We start from the raw sequence: 20,590 nt of genomic DNA, 5'->3' as shown, positions 1-20,590 counted from the left end.
GGCCTTTAAGCCAGTCCTAGCCGAGTACTGCAATGGGGAGGAAAATTCCACCTTCTCTGTTTTTCTGATCAAACATCTGAAGGGCAGACAAAGTGAAATTTTCCTCCTCCTCATGATGCTGGGCAGAGAGGTTTAAACCCATTCAAGTTCAGTTCTGTAATGAGAATGAAAAAGGGCTCCGTGTTCTCCGCAGATCAATCCAAATGCATTTCTAGACTGTATTCTGTTTCAAGGATGATGTCTTCTAGGGTGATGCATACGTTACTTAAAAAAATAACTAGCAAAGAAAAAAATTAATTAAAGGAACAATTAAGGTAGTTGAGTGACATTGTATACACATTTTGCAACGTAAGCATTTAAAACAAGGAAAGACGCTCCCTAAAGCATAATATAAGCCTGACAGTGCCCACACAGCAAATATATTTATTTTAATTAGCGCAAATGGCATATTGCATTTGTGTGACATGCAATCCCAGAAAAAGTGGCCTAACCAGTCATCTGAGAAACAAAGCACAGAATTGTTTTACAAAAACCACCTATAAACTAGTTTCTATCACCTCCTTCATTGAATTACCAGAATGTCTGTGAAAAATCTCTCTCACAGCTTGTTATCTATTTATCTGATATATTTGTATCCTGCCCTTTCATAAAGTTGCTAAGACCAATGGCTCCAAGAGATCACATTTAGCTATTAGCCAGACCCAAACATCTGCACTAAATCACATGGCTTCCTTCAAAGAATCTGAGGAATTGTAGATTAGCCAAAACTACAATTGTACAAAACTACAATTCCCAGCATGGTTCCCATAATTCACTGGGGAAAGCCATGCATTTTAAATGTGCTGTATGGTGTGGATGTGACCTATCCTAATACAGTACTTTGACTTGAGGAAGTGATTCTCAGACTAGATGGTGGGCTTCACTTGGGACTGTTTCCTAGAACGTCATGAATTCTCCTGGAACTTCCCTTTGTGTACTGTATATTGATTGGTGCAGAAATGAGTATACTGCCAGCCTACTTTCACCCAATGTAGCAATAGGGCTCCATCGAATATATGATCTGTCTAGAGGATAAATGGAGCAATTCTCAACCTTTCATAACCTTTTACCTATTTAAGGGCCATTCCTCCCAGATACTCTAAGCCTTGAAACATGTAGCTCTGAACCCGTGTGTGTGTAGTAGTAGTAGTAGTATGTGTATCTGAACCACCCTGAGATCTTATGATAAAGGGCGGTATATAAACAAAACAAACAAACAAACAAACAAATAGTAGGAACACACAACAAAGAATGGCTAGAAAAAACATCTGTCCTTTTTTTGCCTTATAGCACTGATGCGTTGAAACTGGCAGACCACACTCAGTTTTCCAAAGGATCAAGCAGAGGACAATTGTCCACTTGCTATGACAGGGAAGCTATTTTAGTCCTTTGCCATAGTGGGAAGGATCCTGATTTTTCTTGAAGCTTGTTCTTACTGCCTCCCTACCTGCTTCTTTCTTTAGCTTGTATGATTTAGATTTCGGAAAACATGTACCTGAATTTAAGGACCAGCCCAAAATCTTTTGAGACAGGGGCTCAGCTTCTTTAAAACCCTAATCTTTAAAGGCTTTAGCAAATGACTGGAGTTTAGAAAACATCAAGTAGACACATTTCATTCCTGGCAGTTCTCTAAACAGAGATTATTTTTTCAAGCCCCCATGTTGATTGCTGCCAAGAAAGGCGACAGTTTTATGGCACCGCCTTATCGTCAGCGAAACACAGGCTTTTAATTATTTTTATGAAGCAGGTTTATCTTGCTGCATTCAACAAAAACTCCCTGTTGGCTTTTCCTTTTGATTATAATCCAAATCAATGTGCAGCAAGGATTTCCCCTTGGAAAAAAATATCTACAACCTAGAATCATATAAACCAGAATGATTTAATCATTCTGACATTTTGACATTCTCTTGTTCAAGTGGCTATTCCAAGCAATTTTGGTAAAACAGGCTTGCTGTTTCCCTCCATGGAAATAAACAATGTGGTCTAAAGAACCCAAAGAGACCCTGCCCCTGAGCTGGTCATTGCATCATACACATGCACCTATTTTTTGGAGTGTAAGCACTGCAGTTGTAAAGGTAAAGGTAAAGGGACCCCTGACTGTTAGGTCCAGTCGCAGACGACTCTGGGGTTGCGGCGCTCATCTCGCTTTACTGGCCAAGGAAGCCAGCGTACAGCTTCTGTGTCATGTGGCCAGCATGACTAAGCTGCTTCTAGTGAACCAGAGCAGCGCACGGAAACACTGTTTACCTTCCCGCCGGAGCTGGCAAACAAGTAGCAGTAGCGCAAATCAAGAACAGTATTTCTGAACTGTATTAGAGCAAGATGGTAAGACTAGGAATTCTCCATGGAAATACCTGTTCTGTTCGCAAAGCTCAAATTTAGGGATAATGAAGAAGAGGAAGTGGGTTGCATCAAGCAGACATTTACAAGTTACACTTTGATACAGGAGATCCATGATTAAGATATCCCACAGCTTTTTCTTTTTTACAGATCAAAGCAGGTCTATAGGGTGGGGGAGGTGTTGATTGAGATAAAGATTTTCTCCACATCAGGGAAATAAGATGCTTAAAACCAATAGCAAAACCACAATCTGTTAAGCTATTTTTAATCAACCCTCCCAAAAGCTGCTCTGTCTCCCATGGGGGAAAGCATGCAAACACCATTCAAGTACCTGTATGTTTTTCTCCCCATATAGGACAAATAACAGCTTTGGGAGTGGAATTTGGTTTAGGAAAACAGCATGGGGATAAACATTATCACCTAATCCAATTCTCCTCATTCCCTTTAGTTTAAAAAATAAAAAAGCAGGAAATTCTGATATTCTTCACCACACCTGGTTTGGTTCAAAGACTTCTGCTCTGAAAACAGACTTTTCTCTAGTGGTAGGGAATCCCATAATTGCTTATGACACCTAATTGCTTATGACATTCAAATAATACTCGCATAAGTAACTGATTGATTCTTTGAATAGGCCACTCAGATGGAGCCACTGAGTCACTTCCTTGTTTTGCTACTAGCTTAGATAGAACCTGGATCAAACTCAGGAAGTGTACTTTTGACTCAGGTAAAAATAAAGGTGTCAGCTGCTGACTGCCAGCAGCTCAGGTGGTATATCAGGTTGTTTTCTTGCAGATGCTGGTAGGATTACAGCAAAGCACTCTCCATGTGTCAGCTCACATCAACTCCAATTACAGTGTCATTCTGTTGCCAATGGAATACTTAGCCTTAGTTGTGTGTGCAAGTTAACATTTATCATTGTTTTAGAGGCGCTTTGTTTAAAGGGAACTGAGGGTTGTGATCTCTTTTTATGGACACAGGAGACTCTATGCCTTAAACTGTGGCATGAGAGGCAAAAATCAACAAGGGATAGTTTCCCCTTCTTTGTACCTATTTCCATGCTGGGAAAATCTGCCTTTACCTGCTTATTTATTCCTGTGTGCAGCTAAAGGTACAGAGTATAATAGCATAAGAAGAGCCTACTGGATCAGGCCAATGGCCGATCAAGTCCAGCATCCTGTTCTCAATGTGGTCCACCAAACACCTATGGGAAACTCCCAAGAAGGACCCAAGCACTTTCTCCTGAGGTCTGCAACTGGTGTTCAGAAGCATTACTGCCTCTGATTGTGGAAACAGAGCATAGGCATCTTGGCTAGTAGCTCTTAATAGGCTTATCCTCCATGAATTTGCCTAAACCTCTTTTAAAGCCATCTTAATTGGTGGCCATCAGTGCCTCCTGGGGTAGTGCTGCATGAAAAAGTACTTTCTCTTATCTGTCCTGAATTTTTCTGAATCTTCCAACGTTCAGCCTCATTGGATGTGCATGAGTTCCAGTGTGATGAGAGAGGGAGAAAAACTTTTCTCTATTTAATTTTCCCATGCCATGCATCATTTTATGCACTTCTATCATGTTACGTCTTATTTGACTTTTCTCAGAAATAAAAAGTCCCCAGGGCAGGAAACGAGATGCCAAACCATGTCAGTATTCAAATATGGGCCAAAATGTTCTTAATGTTCTTAACTGGAACAACTGTGTATCATCTGAACAATTTCAGACCTATATACTTTTCCCTGGGGACTTCTCAGAGCAATCACTTTGTAACTTACAGAGCAATTTGAATTTTCTGCTGCTTCTGGCTCTGCAGAGCAACGGAGCTAGTGTCCCATGCACAGCCTGGCCACTCAGTGGTGAAAAGGGTGGGAGGGAAGACAGATTGGACCCAATCCCTGTGTCAGCTCCAGGCTGGGATTGGTTCCTACATTAGCCAGCACCAGTTGTGGCAACAACTTAGTTCTAGCAGATCTCAGGGCAACCCAGGCTCACCCTCGGACCATGCTATTTTGGGGCTTCTTCTTTGCAGGAATATTGCTAGTGCAATTTCCACCTGCTTTCCTGTTTGAAGACTGAAAGGAATGGGAGATCTGCACCAGTGGAAATGCAGCTGAGCTGGCAGAAGTGAGCGGAAGGATGCCTCTGCTCAATCCAAGCACCCCACAGTCAGTGTAAGGGAGTTTGGATTGCAGCTTTAATCTCTCATGGTACTGAAGGATCTGTACTATTGGTTTGTTTTTTCCTTGTGAGGCTTTTAAAAAGCTGTTAGTGATATTAAACAAAACTGAAAGCCAGCAATATCTGTGCCATAAATAGAACAAGCAGGGGCTCGCTCCAAAGGGGGGAAAATGATGATATTTTACTTTAAAATGCTAGTGGAGTGAAAGACCAATGGGAACACAACATAGGGTATGAAATAAACCCAACCCAATGGTCGAAACTGTGCACTAACCCACCCGTTAAACCCTTCTCAGGCAAGAGGAGGGAATTCACTTTGAAACTTATCTACAGATAGTACCTAACACCACTGGCAGAGGAACGGGGGGCTGGGGGGGCTGGGAGGGGGGGTATCATCACAGCTGCTCGCCGGACACGCACCGTGCACCCCCACCATGCTGGGCGCCACGCCCTCGCATGCGGCATGCCATGCCCCCAGGACGCACGCCACACCCCCATGTGCAGCATACCACGCCCCCAGGAGTGCTATGCCACGTCCTCACCTGGTCTCCGCCCCTCATGCTGTAGCATGCCACTTTGCCACTGCCTAACACCACATAAGGTGGCAGTGATGCACCCAGGAACTTCACCTAGGTTCTGGAGAGGCTGCACCACCATGAGAACACACCTCCACATGTGGTGGGAATGCCCTAAAATTCAATCCTTTTGGGTATCAGTCTTACAAGAAATCTGCAAAACAACAAAACAAGTAATAGAAGCAACTCTAGAATAGTCCATACTAAATATTTCCCAAGGCAATAATGCACACTTACATGACAGATAACTCATAAGTCACATGCTCTCAGCAGCTAGGAGTGTCATAACTAGACACTGGAGGGAACTATCAGGAGTGTCCATGGATCACTGGTACCAAAGTGTATGGAAAACCACCCTACTAGAAAAGCTAACAAACTGAAACTATCACAAAGACAAATAAAGGAAGGTGCCTTCACCCCAGAATGGCTCCCTTTTATTACATACACAGGCCAACAGGACAGTGACTGATCCTCCCCGACATCATATGAATCAATATGGCTAAATTAACCCAGCAACGCCTCCATGTCACACACATCAACAAAACACACTGCAACCAATCAACTGCAACCAACCACACCCTGGCTCCTGTGATCTCTTACTCTGCCAGCAAAAATAAGACACCTATCCACGTGATGCTGAGAAAAAAAATGTGCCACTCATATACTATATGTAAAGAATGAAAGCTTAATGTCTCCCTCATCTACCTCGCTCTTTCCCCTTCCCCCCTCCACCTCTCTTTCCCCTTTCACAAAAAGTGTTTCAAATTGACTGTAATTTACTTGTATGAAGGATTCTTCAATTTGAAAACAGACACTGAATGTACTTTTATTGCTTTAGAAAATATAATAATAATAATCTAGTGGAGTGGATCTATATTCACTGTCCAGTGCTTGGGGCTGCTAATGTGAAGATAGCACTTGTTTAACATAATGGGAAGAAAACTAAGGCTACAGTACTATGCTCAACTTGTGCATATCTTTCAATAAATGCTTTCATGGATGAATTTTTAATTGTATTTTAACTGCAATTTGTCACATGTGTATAAAAAATCCTGTACTGTGAGACTGCACACCTAAGTACACTTAGTATGCAAAATATCATATTGACCTCAGATTTACTTCCAAGTAAGCAAGTACTAGATTGGATTACACTAGATTTCACAATCTGGTGCTCTACAGATGTTTTGGTAACAACTTACAGAAGCCTCCGTAGTGATTTGGGGTGGAAATTTTTAGAGTGCTGAATTTTCCTGTGGAATTTTTCCCATTTCATACATTCATTAGTAACAATGGACAGACACAAACTGCAAATACATTAGGCAAGTTTGGCAGTTTCCACGTTTTTAACCTTGTCTGCTAAATACAAGTAACTTAAACATGCTAGATTAGATCACTTCCTGTGGTTTCTGATATCAGATTTTTTCTGATGCAAACTGAGAATTTTTCAGTGCAAAAGTTCCCTTTACATAATAGCCTAATTTGCACCAATTTTTTTTTTTTTTTTTGAAAGCCCACATAACTGGGCCCCAGCTGACAGGGCCAATAGTCAGGGTGAAGAGAGTTGGGAGTCCAAAAACATCTGAAGGGAAGGCTGCATTAAACAACTGCAACATATATGCAACCCTGCCTCTTGTTATTATCATCACATAAGATGGTGACTTCATACGCAAGTGTTAGCAGCTAATTATGTAGCTAGTAATATAGAGTACTATGGCTATGCTGACCTATGCCATTCAACAAGTCTTTGTCTCTTTTTACTAAACAAATGTAAATTTGCCCTTGTTTTGTTAAACTAGGTTAAATGTACTACTCTAGAGTTCCTGGAATGCATTGCAGTTTCTAGCAATAAGAGGAGGAAGAATGAGAAATGGATTTGATCCAGCTCTGATTAATGCAAGGGCAAATATTTGCCATGACTTATTGCAGGAGTATGGGGTGGAACTGGATTAGGTAATTCAGTCTGAGATAGAGACAAAGCTAAGACTATAACATTAATATCCCAACTGTAAACATACATTATGGGAAGTATAAAGTCCCACTAATTTCAGTGGAACATCCAACCAAGATTTTTTTGGAATGAATCTCAGTGGAGCTTGCACATGCAAAGTTTATATGTCACCGAATAACAACACTTTTGCCACAGTGTGTTTACCTGCCCCATGCCTGACCATGTATGACACCAGGCATGGGATGGGTGGTTGTGGCTTGGGGAGCACAGCCCCTCCAGACCGAAATAGGACTCCTGCCAATTAGGCCCATGGAAAGCTCCCTACTTCTGTTATATTCTTTCTGCTGAGTCACTTATGAAAATAACTTCAAAACCTTCGAACAAGGAAGTGCAGATTCCTGATTCAACCTACCAAGTGGATCTGCCGGTGCTGTAGAGCCAGGATTCCTGGTGCGAGAGGTAGCCTCATTTGTCACCAGGTAATTAAGAGTCCCAAACTCCCAAGGAAGTGGCCTTGGAAGAGGTAAGCGCTGGCTTTGATCAGGTGTTTGTTTACCTAAAAGCTATGGGGAAAGACCCAGGAAAACTTGGCAATGCTCTGGATGCAATGTGATTGGCCTCAGGGGAAAGCTCTCCTAGAGCTAGGGAACGATTCCAAAACCCGCCTTCTGCCACGGATATCGATTTCAAAAAGAAACGCAAGCTCGTCTTCCTCCAAACTTTGGGAATCTGCTGGTTGGCAGCGGAAGGGGAGCCAACGGCGCTTCCTGCTCTCCCCCGCTGCTCTGTTGTACTTCTGCCCATACCTGGCATAGCGGGGGGCGGGGCGGAGCCCGGGGCTGGGGCTGGGGAGGCGGGGCTGGCCAATGGGAGGAGCGCGAGCCGGGCGCTCCGGGCCGGTGCGCTGAGGCGAGGCTGCAGGTTGCGGAGACCAAGCGAAGCGTCGCATTTCTTCTGCCAGGAGCTCAGCTGGGAGAGGTATGTGCGCGCGCGCGCGCCGTGCCAGCCGAGGCTCCTAGTGCGTCCGCCGAGAGGGAAGGCAGGCGCGAGCGAGCCAGCAACTTGCTGCAACCCTCGCGGGGGGCCGCGGCCGTGAGGGGCGCTTTACGAAACCCGGAGCCAGAAGAGGGAAGCGGAATGCTGCACGACGACACCGAGGGGCCAGCTCGCCCACTGGAGGGGAGCGGGTGACCTTGCGCCGCGGGAGGCAGCAGTAGTTCTGCCAGCGCCGAGAGAAGGCGGAAAGAAGCCGCACAGCCGCCGCCGCCGCCGGAGGGGCTGGACTCGGGAAAGAGGATTTGCTCGGCTGTTTCTGTCCCGGCTTAAGCGAGCGGAGACTCGGCCAGGTAAGGGAGTATGCGCGCCATGGACTCTCGGGTCGCTCTTTCTCCCTGCCTCCCACACGGACACCGTTTCCGTGGTGTCCCGTGCGATTTACCTGCCTTCTGCCTTTACTTTTGGAGCCCCAGAACCCCGCTTCTCTCCAGTCCCGCCGCCGCTTCACACAATTCTACCCCGCTCCGCCCGCTTCCCTCGCGGGAGCCGCAACAGATGCCTCTTTTCTCCCGCTGGGTCGCTGGGAACGTCTCTCGCTCTCCCTTGGTTTCCTCGGACCTCTGTATTGTGGGCCCCGTCCTGCGCTGGGCAGCGCCTTCCACAAGTTGGGAATCACCCGCTGGGCGAATCACCCGGCACTTTTATTTTCCCCTGCTGGTCCCCTACTGGGGGAGGGTGGGGCCACCTCGCGATCTGTCTCCCGTTTCCATTCCTTGGGGAAAATCCACTCGCTCGCAGCCTTCGGCGGAGCGGCTTAGCCTGTTCAACCTGCTCGCGTCTCTTTGCTTCGGCCCCCGAGAGTCGCACATATTTGAGGACCGAGTCTCTGGCTCCGCCGTTTGCCTGTTGGCTCCTGGGCTTTTCAGAAGATGCTCAGCCTGCCGTAAAATCAGATTATATGGCCTTGCGGGCTTAATTCTTCTGGCGGCGCGGCGGGATGGGCTTCCCTCTCCCTATGTAAAGTTAGTTGATTTTTTTTCTACCCCCCAAACCGTGAGAAGATCTCATTGCGATGTTGAAATTGAAGCACGCATTGGCCGTTGAAGCTTGAACCTCAAGCACCCACCAAATGCGCCGCAATGTATTGTGATTTACAGTCAGCTGAGGCTCAGCTATGCATACGTGTTCCTTGTTGCGCTTGATTTATAAGCATGTGGCCTCTTCCTTGAACTCTGCTATTTGACCCACCCTACCCCTAAGGCTCAGAGCATGTATCAACAGCTATAAAAAAAGAAACCAGTCTGTGAATGCATGTGAGCTGTACCAGAAACCTCTTATCAGTAAACGTGCATAACAGTAGGCTAGAAGACTGCAATCCTCTGTACTTATTTGGAAGTACAGTGTTTAAGACTTTGGTGCAATATTTTCTCCTCCTGCTTTCTTCTGAAAATGTAATTGTTTTCCCCCCAATACAGTTCTCTATCTGCTCAAGAACATCTTGTATTAGAAACATTTTACTGTACCAAGCAACTATCAAAGTGATTGGTAGGAGGCGAGGATGAGTAGGCACAGGTGGCACCAACAGTGCAGCAGACTTCGTTTTAATTGCACTTGTTGTGTTTACACTTAGCCTGGCAACAGGTTTTCTGCTTTTCCGCGCGGCTCCATCTAAAGTTAAGGAGATGAAACAAACAGCCTTTTTATTATGTAACTTTATACACTTCTCTGCATTAATAAATTCCTTTGCAACCAATGCTGAACTGCCAGTTGCTTTGCATTTGCTTTGACTTTCAGACATAATAAACTGAGAGTAGAAGGAATGCATCTTGTAGAGCTTGGCTAACGATGTAATATTTGCGACTTTTCAACAGAGACCAATTTGCATGTGCTTCCCTTTTCCTGATGCAGACATGCAGCAGCTTCACTAGTCAGTCCAAAGAGTAGAATAAGCACCTTTAGAAGTGATACTTATAAGTAGATTCTCTGGATAAGGTAAACATGTGTGAATCGGCCATAAACTGCTATGCCTGTTATGTAAATCTGGCTGCTCCCCTTGGGCTTGTCCTGTGATCAACCCCTTTCCCCATGTGACTTCCTGTATTAGGTGGCATTGTTAGAGCATGGGACTCTGGGTTGGAACCCTCTGGGGGTTTGTGCGGAGTTTTGTTACTGACTTGGGTTGTGACCTTAGATTACTCTTCCGTTGACAAAAGCAAGGTAGTGTACATCAAAAGGATTCATTTGATTTACTCATGCACCTTATTGGGTTCTAATTATAATCACCCAGAAGAAAGAGGCTTGGCTGTTGCTATGAAAGGTTTGGTCAGTGAAAGCCTCAGTGCAACATGCAGTAGACATTTTAATTAAAAAAAAGCATGAAGGAAAGAATTAAAGTGATGCAGATACTATCCTGACCTTATGGAGATGAGAGATGAGTGAGTTCCAGGTGGGTAATGCACTGGAATGTATTCCAGAGCTCACCATATGTTGAGTTCTATGTGCACTGTTCAAACTCAAAAGACTACAGGATTCCTTGAGATATGGAAATCATAGGTATAGAGTTGTGGCGCTGGCTGCATCAGGGGCAAAACTAGGGTTTATTTCACCCAGGTCAAAGACCCAGTTTGGCACCCCCATGCACACACAGGCTGGAAGCCTCAACGGTGCCTCCCTGGAGGCTTCACCTGGGGCAAAAAAACCCAGCTACCCCTCCCAGCTATGGCTCTGGGCTGCATCACTGTCTAATGTACTACAAAGGCTATAGCAAAACTTCTCTCCAACTCCAGCTATCTAACAACACTGTTCAAGGATAGACAGTTGAAGTAAAAAGCCTAGAAGGCAATATGAGGCATATGCAATATGAAAGGATAAACCATGGCTACGACTTTCATATTTTCTAATGTATAAGCGGAATCTAATGAAAAGGAATACTATCTTTAAATAATTTGTTGTATACATTGTATGTAGATTACTCAAAGCTGTAAGAAATTGCTGAATGAAAAGGCATTAAAATATATTCTGATTTGATAGTACAAACACTTAAACAGGGAATACCTTACATTGTTAGTCCTCCTTGTTTAAAGGAATTGTACAGTGGTACCTTGGTTTGCAACCATTTTGGATTACGGATTACAACCATGTCAAACCCAGAAGTGTGTGTCCTTTTTTTTGGATTATAATCCTTTTTCTTTCTTTTGGATTACAACCCAATTTTTTGGAGGCCCCATTGGCAAAAGCATGCCTTGGGTTACAGCCTGTTTTGGTCTACAACCGGACCTCCGGAATGGATTATGGTTGTAAACCAAGGTACCACTGTAATTCTATTTTTTATTACAACAGTTTTTTTTTTAATAATAATTTTTATTAAAGTTTCAATCAGAAATTGAACAACAAAGAAAGAAAAAAAAACATCAAAAAAGAATACACAAATACACCATACAAATCTCAAAGAGAAAATAAAAAAGACACAAAAGACAAAAATCAACAATAAAAAAAACCATAGCAATTAAAAACAATATCTCTTTTCCATTTCCGTTTTTAAATTTACTTATTTTCTGGACTTCCTCATACCTCCCTCTTTTGTATTCCAATCCAAATTGTTTGTCCAGCAATATCTTTTCCACTTTTTTAATCCCAATCTTTAATTTAATATAATATTAACATATATAACTTCAACTTCTTTAAACCTAATCTTTAGTCTTAATGTAATGTAGCATTAAAATTTTACCTCTTAATTGTCAAATTTCCATTTCATTAAACATCTTTAATCCTAATCTTTAGCCTTAATCTGTCATTGATCTTAACCTGTACAGCTGGAAACCGCTTATTTTCAGTCCAACATCACTCTAACATTCTTTAATTTTGCAATGTTTCTGAAGATAGTATTTGAATTTCTTCCAATCTTCCTCCACCGACTCTTCTCCCTGGTCACGGATTCTACCAGTCATTTCCGCCAGTTCCATATAGTCCATAAGTTTCATCTGCCATTCCTCCAGCGTGGGAAGTTCTTGTGTCTTCCAATACTTTGCGATGAGTATTCTTGCTGCTGTTGTTGCATACATAAAGAAAGTTCTATCCTTTTTTAACACCATTTGGCCGACTATGCCCAGGAGAAAGGCCTCTGGTTTCTTAGGGAAGGTATACTTGAATACCTTTTTTAATTCATTATATATCATTTCCCAGAAAGCCTTAATCTTTGGGCACGTCCACCAAAGGTGAAAAAATGTGCCTTCAGTTTCTTTACATTTCCAACATTTGTTATCGGGCAAGTGATAAATTTTTGCAAGCTTGACTGGGGTTATGTACCACCTGTATATCATTTTCATAATATTCTCTCTTTTACATGCCGTAAATTTCATACCTGTGGTCCACAACTGTTCCCAGTCAGCAAACATAATGTTATGTCCAATGTCCTGTGCCCATTTAATCATAGCCGATTTTACTGTTTCATCCTGAGTATTCCATTTCAGCAGCAAGTTATACATTCTTGACAAATTCTTAGTTTTGGGTTCTAACAGTTCTGTTTCTAATTTGGATCTTTCCACCTGGAAGCCAATTTTCTTGTCCAATTTAAATGCCTCCATTATCTGAAAATAATGAAGCCAGTCTCGCACTTTGTTTTTTAACTTTTCAAAGCTCTGCAATTTCAGACTGTCTCCGTCTTGTTCCAAAATTTCCCAATATTTCGGCCATTTGACCTCCATATTGACCTTTCTCAAGGCTTTCGCTTCCATTGGTGACAGCCACCTTGGAGTTTTCTTTTCTAACAAATCCTTATATCTTATCCAAACATTAAACAGCGCTTTCCTGACAATGTGGTTTTTAAATGCTTTATGTGCTTTGACCTTATCATACCATAGATATGCATGCCATCCAAATACATTGTTAAAACCTTCCAAGTCCAAAATGTCAGTGTTTTCAAGAAGTAGCCATTCTTTCAACCAGCAGAAAGCTGCTGATTCATAGTAAAGTTTAAGGTCTGGCAGGGCAAATCCACCTCTTTCCTTTGCATCCGTTAGTATTTTAAATTTTATTCTGGGCTTCTTGCCCTGCCAGACAAATTTAGAAATATCTTTCTGCCACCTCTTGAAACAATCCATTTTGTCCACGATCTGCAAAGTTTGAAACAAAAACAACATTCTAGGCAATACATTCATTTTTATCGCAGCAATACGGCCCAGCAGTGAAAGCTTCAAATTTGACCAAATTTCTAGATCTTTTTTCACTTCAGACCAACATTTTTCATAGTTATCTTTAAATAAGTTCCCATTTATTACAACAGTTTGATAGCTATAATAGATATGGAGTTTATCTTTAACTGGTTTATACCAAAATGCTACACTGTAACTATGTGGCCTTTTTCATATGCTTCAGTCATGCTCAAGGAACAGGAAATTTTATGTCTAGACCAAGCCACAGCATGTATCAAAATGCTTTTATAAAATGTTTTGAAAAATACATTGAATTTTGCATAACTCACTGTCACCATCTAGTGTCACATTTGTATATTGCACTTTACAACAGATTTAAAATGTTTTATTTGCCGCTGTGTAGCTGAGTCCTTAGTGTTACTACCCCTCTACATGAGATTGGATTAGTGCGTGAGAAGAATTCTGATGGGGATTCACAAAAGGGAGCAACATGCGTTGGTGAATCCTTTTCAGTGACCACTGTGGGATGGATGTATTTACCTTGGCATGTTTAATGGAAGTCCTTATGGAATAAGACAGTAGTATCTGATAGACTGCCAGTATGGTCCAAGTCTATTTACTAATGGCAAAAAGCTACTCCAAGTTCACAGAGATTTGCTTAATGCTGATGATATGTATCTCTGAAGTGGTGTGGGATTTAAGTGCCATCACAGCACATTCCTAACCATGTCTACTCAGAAGCAAGCCCTATTGAATGCAGGGGATTTAATCTCTGGTAAATAGGGTTAAGATTACTGAGCCTTTACTCAGAAGTAACTGAGGAAAGTAATTGTAGGATTCAGTCTTAATTACCGTTGAAACTACCACTTGACATGTGTCGCTAGAAAAATTAAGTTCCTTTAGAATGCTGTTAAAACTATTTGGCAATGTTACATAGGTTTCATTATGTACCGGTATATGTGCCTTCTTGACATTTGTAGGGTTTAAGTGCAGTTGAGCATTTAAGATGAGTGGTGCTCTGTGGGACTAGGCATGCTTAACATGCAAAGTATGTCTCATAATGAAAGTCCATAACAAAGCTATTACAGGACAGAGGTGAGAAAGCTTCTTTATTTCCCATCTGCACATGCACATACTGTTCATATTGAACCATTTGCTCAGAATTGTATTGACTTAACAATACCATTTTAAATTGGCTACTTTCTGATTGTAGAATATAGCAAAGTAAAAGATGAAGCTCCAGGATGTTGCCCTAGAATCTGTAACTGTTAGAATTCTCATTTATTTTGCTTAAAATATGAAGATATCCTTTGATGATTAATGAATATGGTGTAAATAGGCAAGCTCTCTTTCATTGCATATGCTTTGAGTACACTTTGTCATCATCAAGATTTGTGTGCCCACTACATCTGTAGTCCAAAAACTGTAGTTCTGACTAGCAGTTACTACTTACAATTTTTGGGATATGTAGAGGTGTGGGAGAGAAGCATGTGTGTGCACTTGGTGTCATGTTGAAGGTAGTCCTTGCATCTCAAAAGATTGCTGTTAAATATATCAGATTAGAACAATTGATTTCTTTGCTTATCTGGATGTTATACGTGTTTGGCTCTTGTGAGTTTTCTCTTATGCTTCAGTGAGAAATAGGAGAAGGGAGATAAGGATTTCACTTCAATGAAATATGTGGGAGTAGCTTGGATATGCTGCCCAGTCACAATACATTAATTATGATCTTCAGGTTGTAGCTGACTGTTTAATTCCTGATATACCAAAAAGTAGAGGTTTGTTTCCTTTTCCCATGGAACAAAACCAGCATGCCTCGCTCCTGATATGGAAGTGCTCTAATTGAGCACAAATTGCCACTAGTGATTAAGGGTGGTAATTCAACTTCATTTTACTCAGAGTGGACCCATTGAAATTAATAAACATGACAGAGCTAACTATCATAATTTCAGTGGGTCTGCTCTGAGTAAGATTTAGTTGACTACCACCCTCAAAATATTGGATCTGGGGACTGGAGCCTATGTTGCTAGAGAGCAATGGACCTCTTTCATTGCTAGTGTTAAGTCCTCAAAGTTATGAAGTACTAGAAAATAAGAATGGTTGTGGATTTATGCAGAAGAGCTTTTCTTCCAGTATGAAGTAATGGCAACCAGGTGACACTCTGTACAGCAGGGATGGGGACCAAGTGGCCCCCTACATGCTGTTGGACTCTGGCTGTTGACTATGCTAGCCAGCACTGTGATGGCTGGAGCTGATGGAACTCGTAGTCCAAAATGCCTGAAGGGAACCTGGTGTGCGAAGTAGTACCTTCGTCTCTCCGTGAATAGTTTGTCGTAGTGTTGTGATTTGGATAAAATATCAGTACTGGAGAGCCGTTAATGTGAGAGGGTATATCTATGCTAAACGCCTGTCTGAGGAATATATTTTCGTTTCAAGAGGCTATTGAGAACCGAAATCCCTGGCTTCCCACCCTTCCCCTATAATGGATAAATATTTCTGCACTCTAAGGGAAAAGAAATTGCTTCCTTCAGTTCCGTGTTGCCATTTTCTCTGAGCTTATAACATAATGTTTGAAAATATCAAGGTAGCACTCCACCATCTGGATATAATACTGACAGCAGCTGTGTTTGTAGCTAGATGAGGCAGATGTGCAAAGTATAGAAGGGGAAGCTGAGGCAGAGAGAGGAGCATTGTCTTAACTGAGAATACTTGTAAATGATTGCATTCCACTATGATTATGACCCTTTAATGGGACTTTTCTTGTCTGTTTGACTCTTGGACATGGGTTGTCAGTTTGTCAATTAATATTAAGTTGCAGAGTTGTGTGATTCATATCTCAAACAAGTATGTATTTAGAGTCTTCCAATACCTTGCAATAATAAGCCATGTAGCAGTCATCAGGTGAGTAATGAGATTGAGATCTTAGTGGGAAAGTTGTTGAACACTTTCTGAATAATATGATAAAGTGCTATTTTAGGATCCAAAGTGGTTTTGCTGCACTGTCAGGTATTTGGGATGCTGTGGATCAATGCAGTGACTTTTTAATGTAAAGATATTTGTTGTAGGTTTGTGCATAGATGACGTTATGTAGGTATCTTAGAATTGGGAATGCTAGGGGTTGGTTCATTGTCTGATTACTAGACTGCTGAAGTGGTCACTAAATCTCTTTAGGATTTTAATATTTGTGAAGATGGGCACTACCGTGTCAGTTTTATCTGCACAGTCCTTCGAGTCTCTGGCCATCATATGATTATTTTTTTCTCACCATGTTGTATTGCAAGCTGAGCTGATATTTGTATGCTGATGAAGTCCAGATTGGTTTTTGACACCTGGTGTCAGTTGCTGACCCCCTACTCCAACAGATTGTGATTGGGTGTTAAAAGCCAATTCAACACATCAGTCAATATAGATAGAACTATGCTTATGGCTGTATAGCTGGACACCATTAAAACAAGCTGTGTAGCATTTGATCTGCACATAGGCTTCTACCTCCACTCAGCTGAATTGCAACATAATGTCAGTTGAGCATTCAGCCCTATTGTGACAGGTAGACACTGACCAGAACCAGTTTGTTTATTTCTGGGGGAAATGCAAGCCAAGTCCTAGGAGATGGGAGACATGCTTTGCATTATGCTTGAAACATCTTTCCCTGTTGCATAAGTATGAAGAGCACAGGTAAAAAAAAAAAATGTATCTGATAACGGCAGCATTGACATGATTACTTGGAGCTATTCTGTGATACCTTTCCTCTCTGTTCAATTTAAAAAGACCACCTGCTGAGAAGCAATGATTTGTACTTTGGCAGCTGAACACAAGCTGCTTAGCTTGTGAAGGGTGAGATAATGCTGTGAGTTTTTCTGAAAGATAACAGACTGAATTGCTTAACTGCAGGCGTGGCTCAGTTTGAGCGGGGGGGGGCGGGCGGGGAGAGACCCATTATGAATATTTTCTCCTTAGGATTTATGACCTCCCCCCCATTAATTAATAACATACACTGCTCCTAAAAGTGGGCACTTGCAAAACACACCAGTATCCTTACCAAATATTTCAGCCTTAAATGAATGATTGGCTACTTGTTCAGTCCTCTGAAAAGGTTGGTTTTACAGATTTTAAAACTTCTTGTTGTAAATGAATATTAATGAAAGTGTTTGCACACCATTACTGGAAAAAATGTAGCAAAAACTTTCAAGCATACATGAAACTTGGATTTGTTAAGAAACATTCTCTCTCTTTGATTCTTAAAGAGTTCCTGAAGGCTTGTTGAATACACATATGTGAAATTTGTGTTCCTACAAAACAAAACCCTACCTTTATTTTCTCATGTGGGAATATGGTAACTATTAAAAGTGATAGATTAAAAAAAAAACCCACACCCCAAAACTAATGTCTAACTACTCAGCTTGGAAGCTTGACTCTGTGCACATTTACCTCAGAGGTACCACAGAGCTCAGTGACACATGCTTTTAAGCAGGGGTGCGCAAGAGCTACAACCACTGCGGGAGGCAGATGCATAAGAGGAGGGTGAAAGACACACTGTCATCTGCTTCCCTCACTTTTGCCCTGGATTCTTACTACATCTCAAGTAGTCTTGCATAAACATCAAGCCTTAGTGAGTGGCTGAAGCTGTTATGCTTATCCTTCTAACATGAAGAAGGTGCCTTATTGGTACCTTGTAGGCATGCCAAGGGATGCGGGTGGCGCTGTGGTCTAAACCACTGAGCCTAGGGCTTGCCGATCAGAAGGTCGGCGGTTTGAAACCCCGCGACGGGGTGAGCTCCTGTTGCTCTGCCCCAGCTCCTGCCAACCTAGCAGTTTGAAAGCACATCAAAGTGCAAGTAGATAAATAGGTACTGCTCCGGCAGGAAGGTAAACTGCATTCACCAGAAGTGGCTTAGTCATACTGGCCACATGACCTGGAAGCTGTACGCCGGCTCCCTCGGCCAATAAAGCGAGATGAGGCCCGCAACCCCAGAGTCGGTCACGACTGGACCTAATGGTCAGGGGTCCCTTTACCTTTACCTAGCCATGCCATCACCCTGCTGGTCTGGCATAAAAAGTCTTGGTCTCTCCCTCGTCCTATTTCTTTATTGACCTGTGTGAGAAGTCTGATTTGACATCTGGCCTTTTCATCCTTTGCTATTAATTACTATTTATAGCTAGTTCTTCCTTAGGGTGGAATTATCATTTTTATGTCCAAGTGGTTTTGTATCTTGTTTGCTGTAGCAGGGGCGCATGTGTGCATTGCTGGCTAAAATGTGGGTTGTTAGAACAAAGTTTCTTTGTTGTCCTGGGGAGCGCAAAACAGCGTGTGGGTCGCAGCATTGTTAGAGGTCAATTCAGACAATATATATATTGGCAGTGTTTTAAAATTCTGTTTGATAATGTTTAAATTTCCCTCTAATAAGTTACCCAATTTCACTTTTGAAAACAATAACTGTATGTATACCTTTTTCCAGCGAGGAACTCTGTAGTGCAGCCAATCCCTCCAGGGCCTTCAAATCTGGTTTAATAGTAACAATGAGTCAAATATTCAGAACCGTTTTTTTGGCAAATGGTGGGGAGAATGCTGAATGGGGTATTTTATTTTCCTATCTTGCTTTTTGTCTGGTTGTAAATTACTATTTAACAACTTGAGTACCTGTTAGATTTCAGAAGCAATTTATTGTAGTTACAGCATTATTCCCTGGTCAGCTGTGGCTTTCAGGGTCCCCAAACAGCTGTTATCTTTAACCTGGCAGGAAATAGCCAGTCATTTATTTGCCTGATTCTTAAATGGCAAGAACATTGTGATTCCTAGAATTGCTGCAAAGATTAGTTATATGGAGCAACACAAAACTACTTTCTTGACTCATTACTTTATCAGAATGATTCATGATATGGATGTGCCATTTCCACTAAATTACATTATTTTCCCTCCCCTGTCCTTATGCTTGTTTGTTGAAAGTGGAAAAAGTAAATAAATAAAAAGATACATGGCTAGTACTGCTCACTGTTCAAATGCTTGCCAAATTTTTACATGTTTGGGAATCAGAACTATGCCTGTGCTTTTGATCAGTTCCAAAAAAAGACAGAAGTGTATAGCAGCTTCTGTTTTTTGGGTACTGTTTTTGGCTTGAATTCAGTAAAGATAAAATTTAAAGACTGCACCATGTTTAGAGTAGAGCACAACATAGTTTGAGAGATGAGTTTCTACAGCTTGTAAGCTTCCATTACAGTATTTTTATTTTATGGGGTGCAGTGGGAAGAGAACAAAGTGCAGATTCAAACCCAAAATGGGTTTGCTTGTGTGCCTGTAATTGTATTCACTGGTTTGCCATGTAGGGTCTGTTTCAACTGGAGGAAATTTCTAACCTGTGCTTCCTTTTTCTCATCTTGGAATTGATGGGTACCTCCTTATTTTAAAGGATTTGTCTTTTTTATAGAGTTTTGGTTTCCCTTATTCCAGAGTGCTGTCACCTATTTAACTAACTTTACACAATTGCAGAGCAATGAAAGTGGAGGCAAAGAGTGTCTGCTTATGGCCTTCTTTGCACAACTGTCTCTTAAGCTATCTGGTTTGCTGCCACCACACTCCCCTTTAGTACCCTCTGCACCCAGATGGAAGTGATTTCTTGCAGTCCAAAGCAAGTACAGTGGTGCCCCCGCAAGACGAATGCCTCGCAAGACGGAAAACTCGCTAGACGAAAGGGTTTTCCGTTTTTTGAGCTGCTTCGCAAGACGAATTTCCCTATGGGCTTGCTTTGCAAGACGAAAACGTCTTGCAAGTTTGTTTCCTTTTTCTTAACACCGTTAATACAGTTGTGACTTGACTTCGAGGAGCAACTCATAGAACGCAGTGTACATAGTAGCCTTTTTTGAGGTTTTTAAAGACTCTGGTGATTTTTGAAGCTTTTCCAAAACTTCTTTTGCAGCCATTTGGTAAGTTAAGCTTTTAAAACTTTTTTTGGGGGGGTTGGATTTTGGGTTGGGGTGTTTGGAATTCAAGGACTTGGTGTTGGGGAGGGGTTTGCAAGAATCTGGAAGCTTGTGTGTTTTTTTTCTGCATTTTTATGATTTTCTGTGACCATTGGGCAACTGCTGTTTTTTAAAAAAAATTCTGGATTTGAATTTCTGTGTGCTGGGTGGCTGGGGGAACAGTTGGAGAGGGGTTTGCAAGAATCTGGAAGCTTGTGGTTTTTTTCTGTATTTTTATGATTTTCTGTGACCATTGGGCAACTCTGCTGGTTTTTTTTTTAAAAATCTGGGTTTGAATTTTGAAATGCTCTTTACAGTATGTGTGACTTTAAAGAGCACTTAATAAACTCTTGTTGTACCAAATTTGGCTTTGTTTGAACTTTTTTTGACCATAGGAACACATTAATTGATTTTCAATGCA

The 20,590-nt window shown here is 41.8% G+C and overlaps 2 protein-coding genes across 14 annotated transcripts in view; one reads left to right on the top strand and one right to left on the bottom strand.

Moving 5' to 3' along the window:
- LMNTD2 (lamin tail domain containing 2) overlaps nucleotides 1-7,821 on the bottom strand; it is an 88,757-nt gene extending 80,936 nt beyond the window's left edge. The window contains exon 1 of the mRNA XM_080975609.1: nucleotides 7,482-7,821. The gene's annotated coding sequence lies outside the window, so the exon portion shown is untranslated. The remainder of the gene's footprint in view (nucleotides 1-7,481) is intronic.
- RASSF7 (Ras association domain family member 7) overlaps nucleotides 1-20,590 on the top strand; it is a 91,339-nt gene that overhangs the window by 31,186 nt on the left and 39,563 nt on the right. The window contains exon 1 of one of the 13 annotated variants that reach the window (XM_080975664.1): nucleotides 8,054-8,415. The exons of the other annotated variants lie outside the window; for them this stretch is intronic. The gene's annotated coding sequence lies outside the window, so the exon portion shown is untranslated. Of the gene's footprint in view, nucleotides 1-8,053; nucleotides 8,416-20,590 lie in introns of those variants that run through there. 13 annotated transcript variants of the gene reach the window in all.

This window comes from Podarcis pityusensis (genome assembly GCF_964106645.2).
Source record: "Podarcis pityusensis genome assembly, chromosome: 1".
NCBI classification, from domain to species: domain Eukaryota; kingdom Metazoa; phylum Chordata; class Lepidosauria; order Squamata; family Lacertidae; genus Podarcis; species Podarcis pityusensis.
The sequence above is the reverse complement of the archived record's forward strand: the minus strand, read 5'-3'. Positions and strand labels throughout refer to the sequence as shown.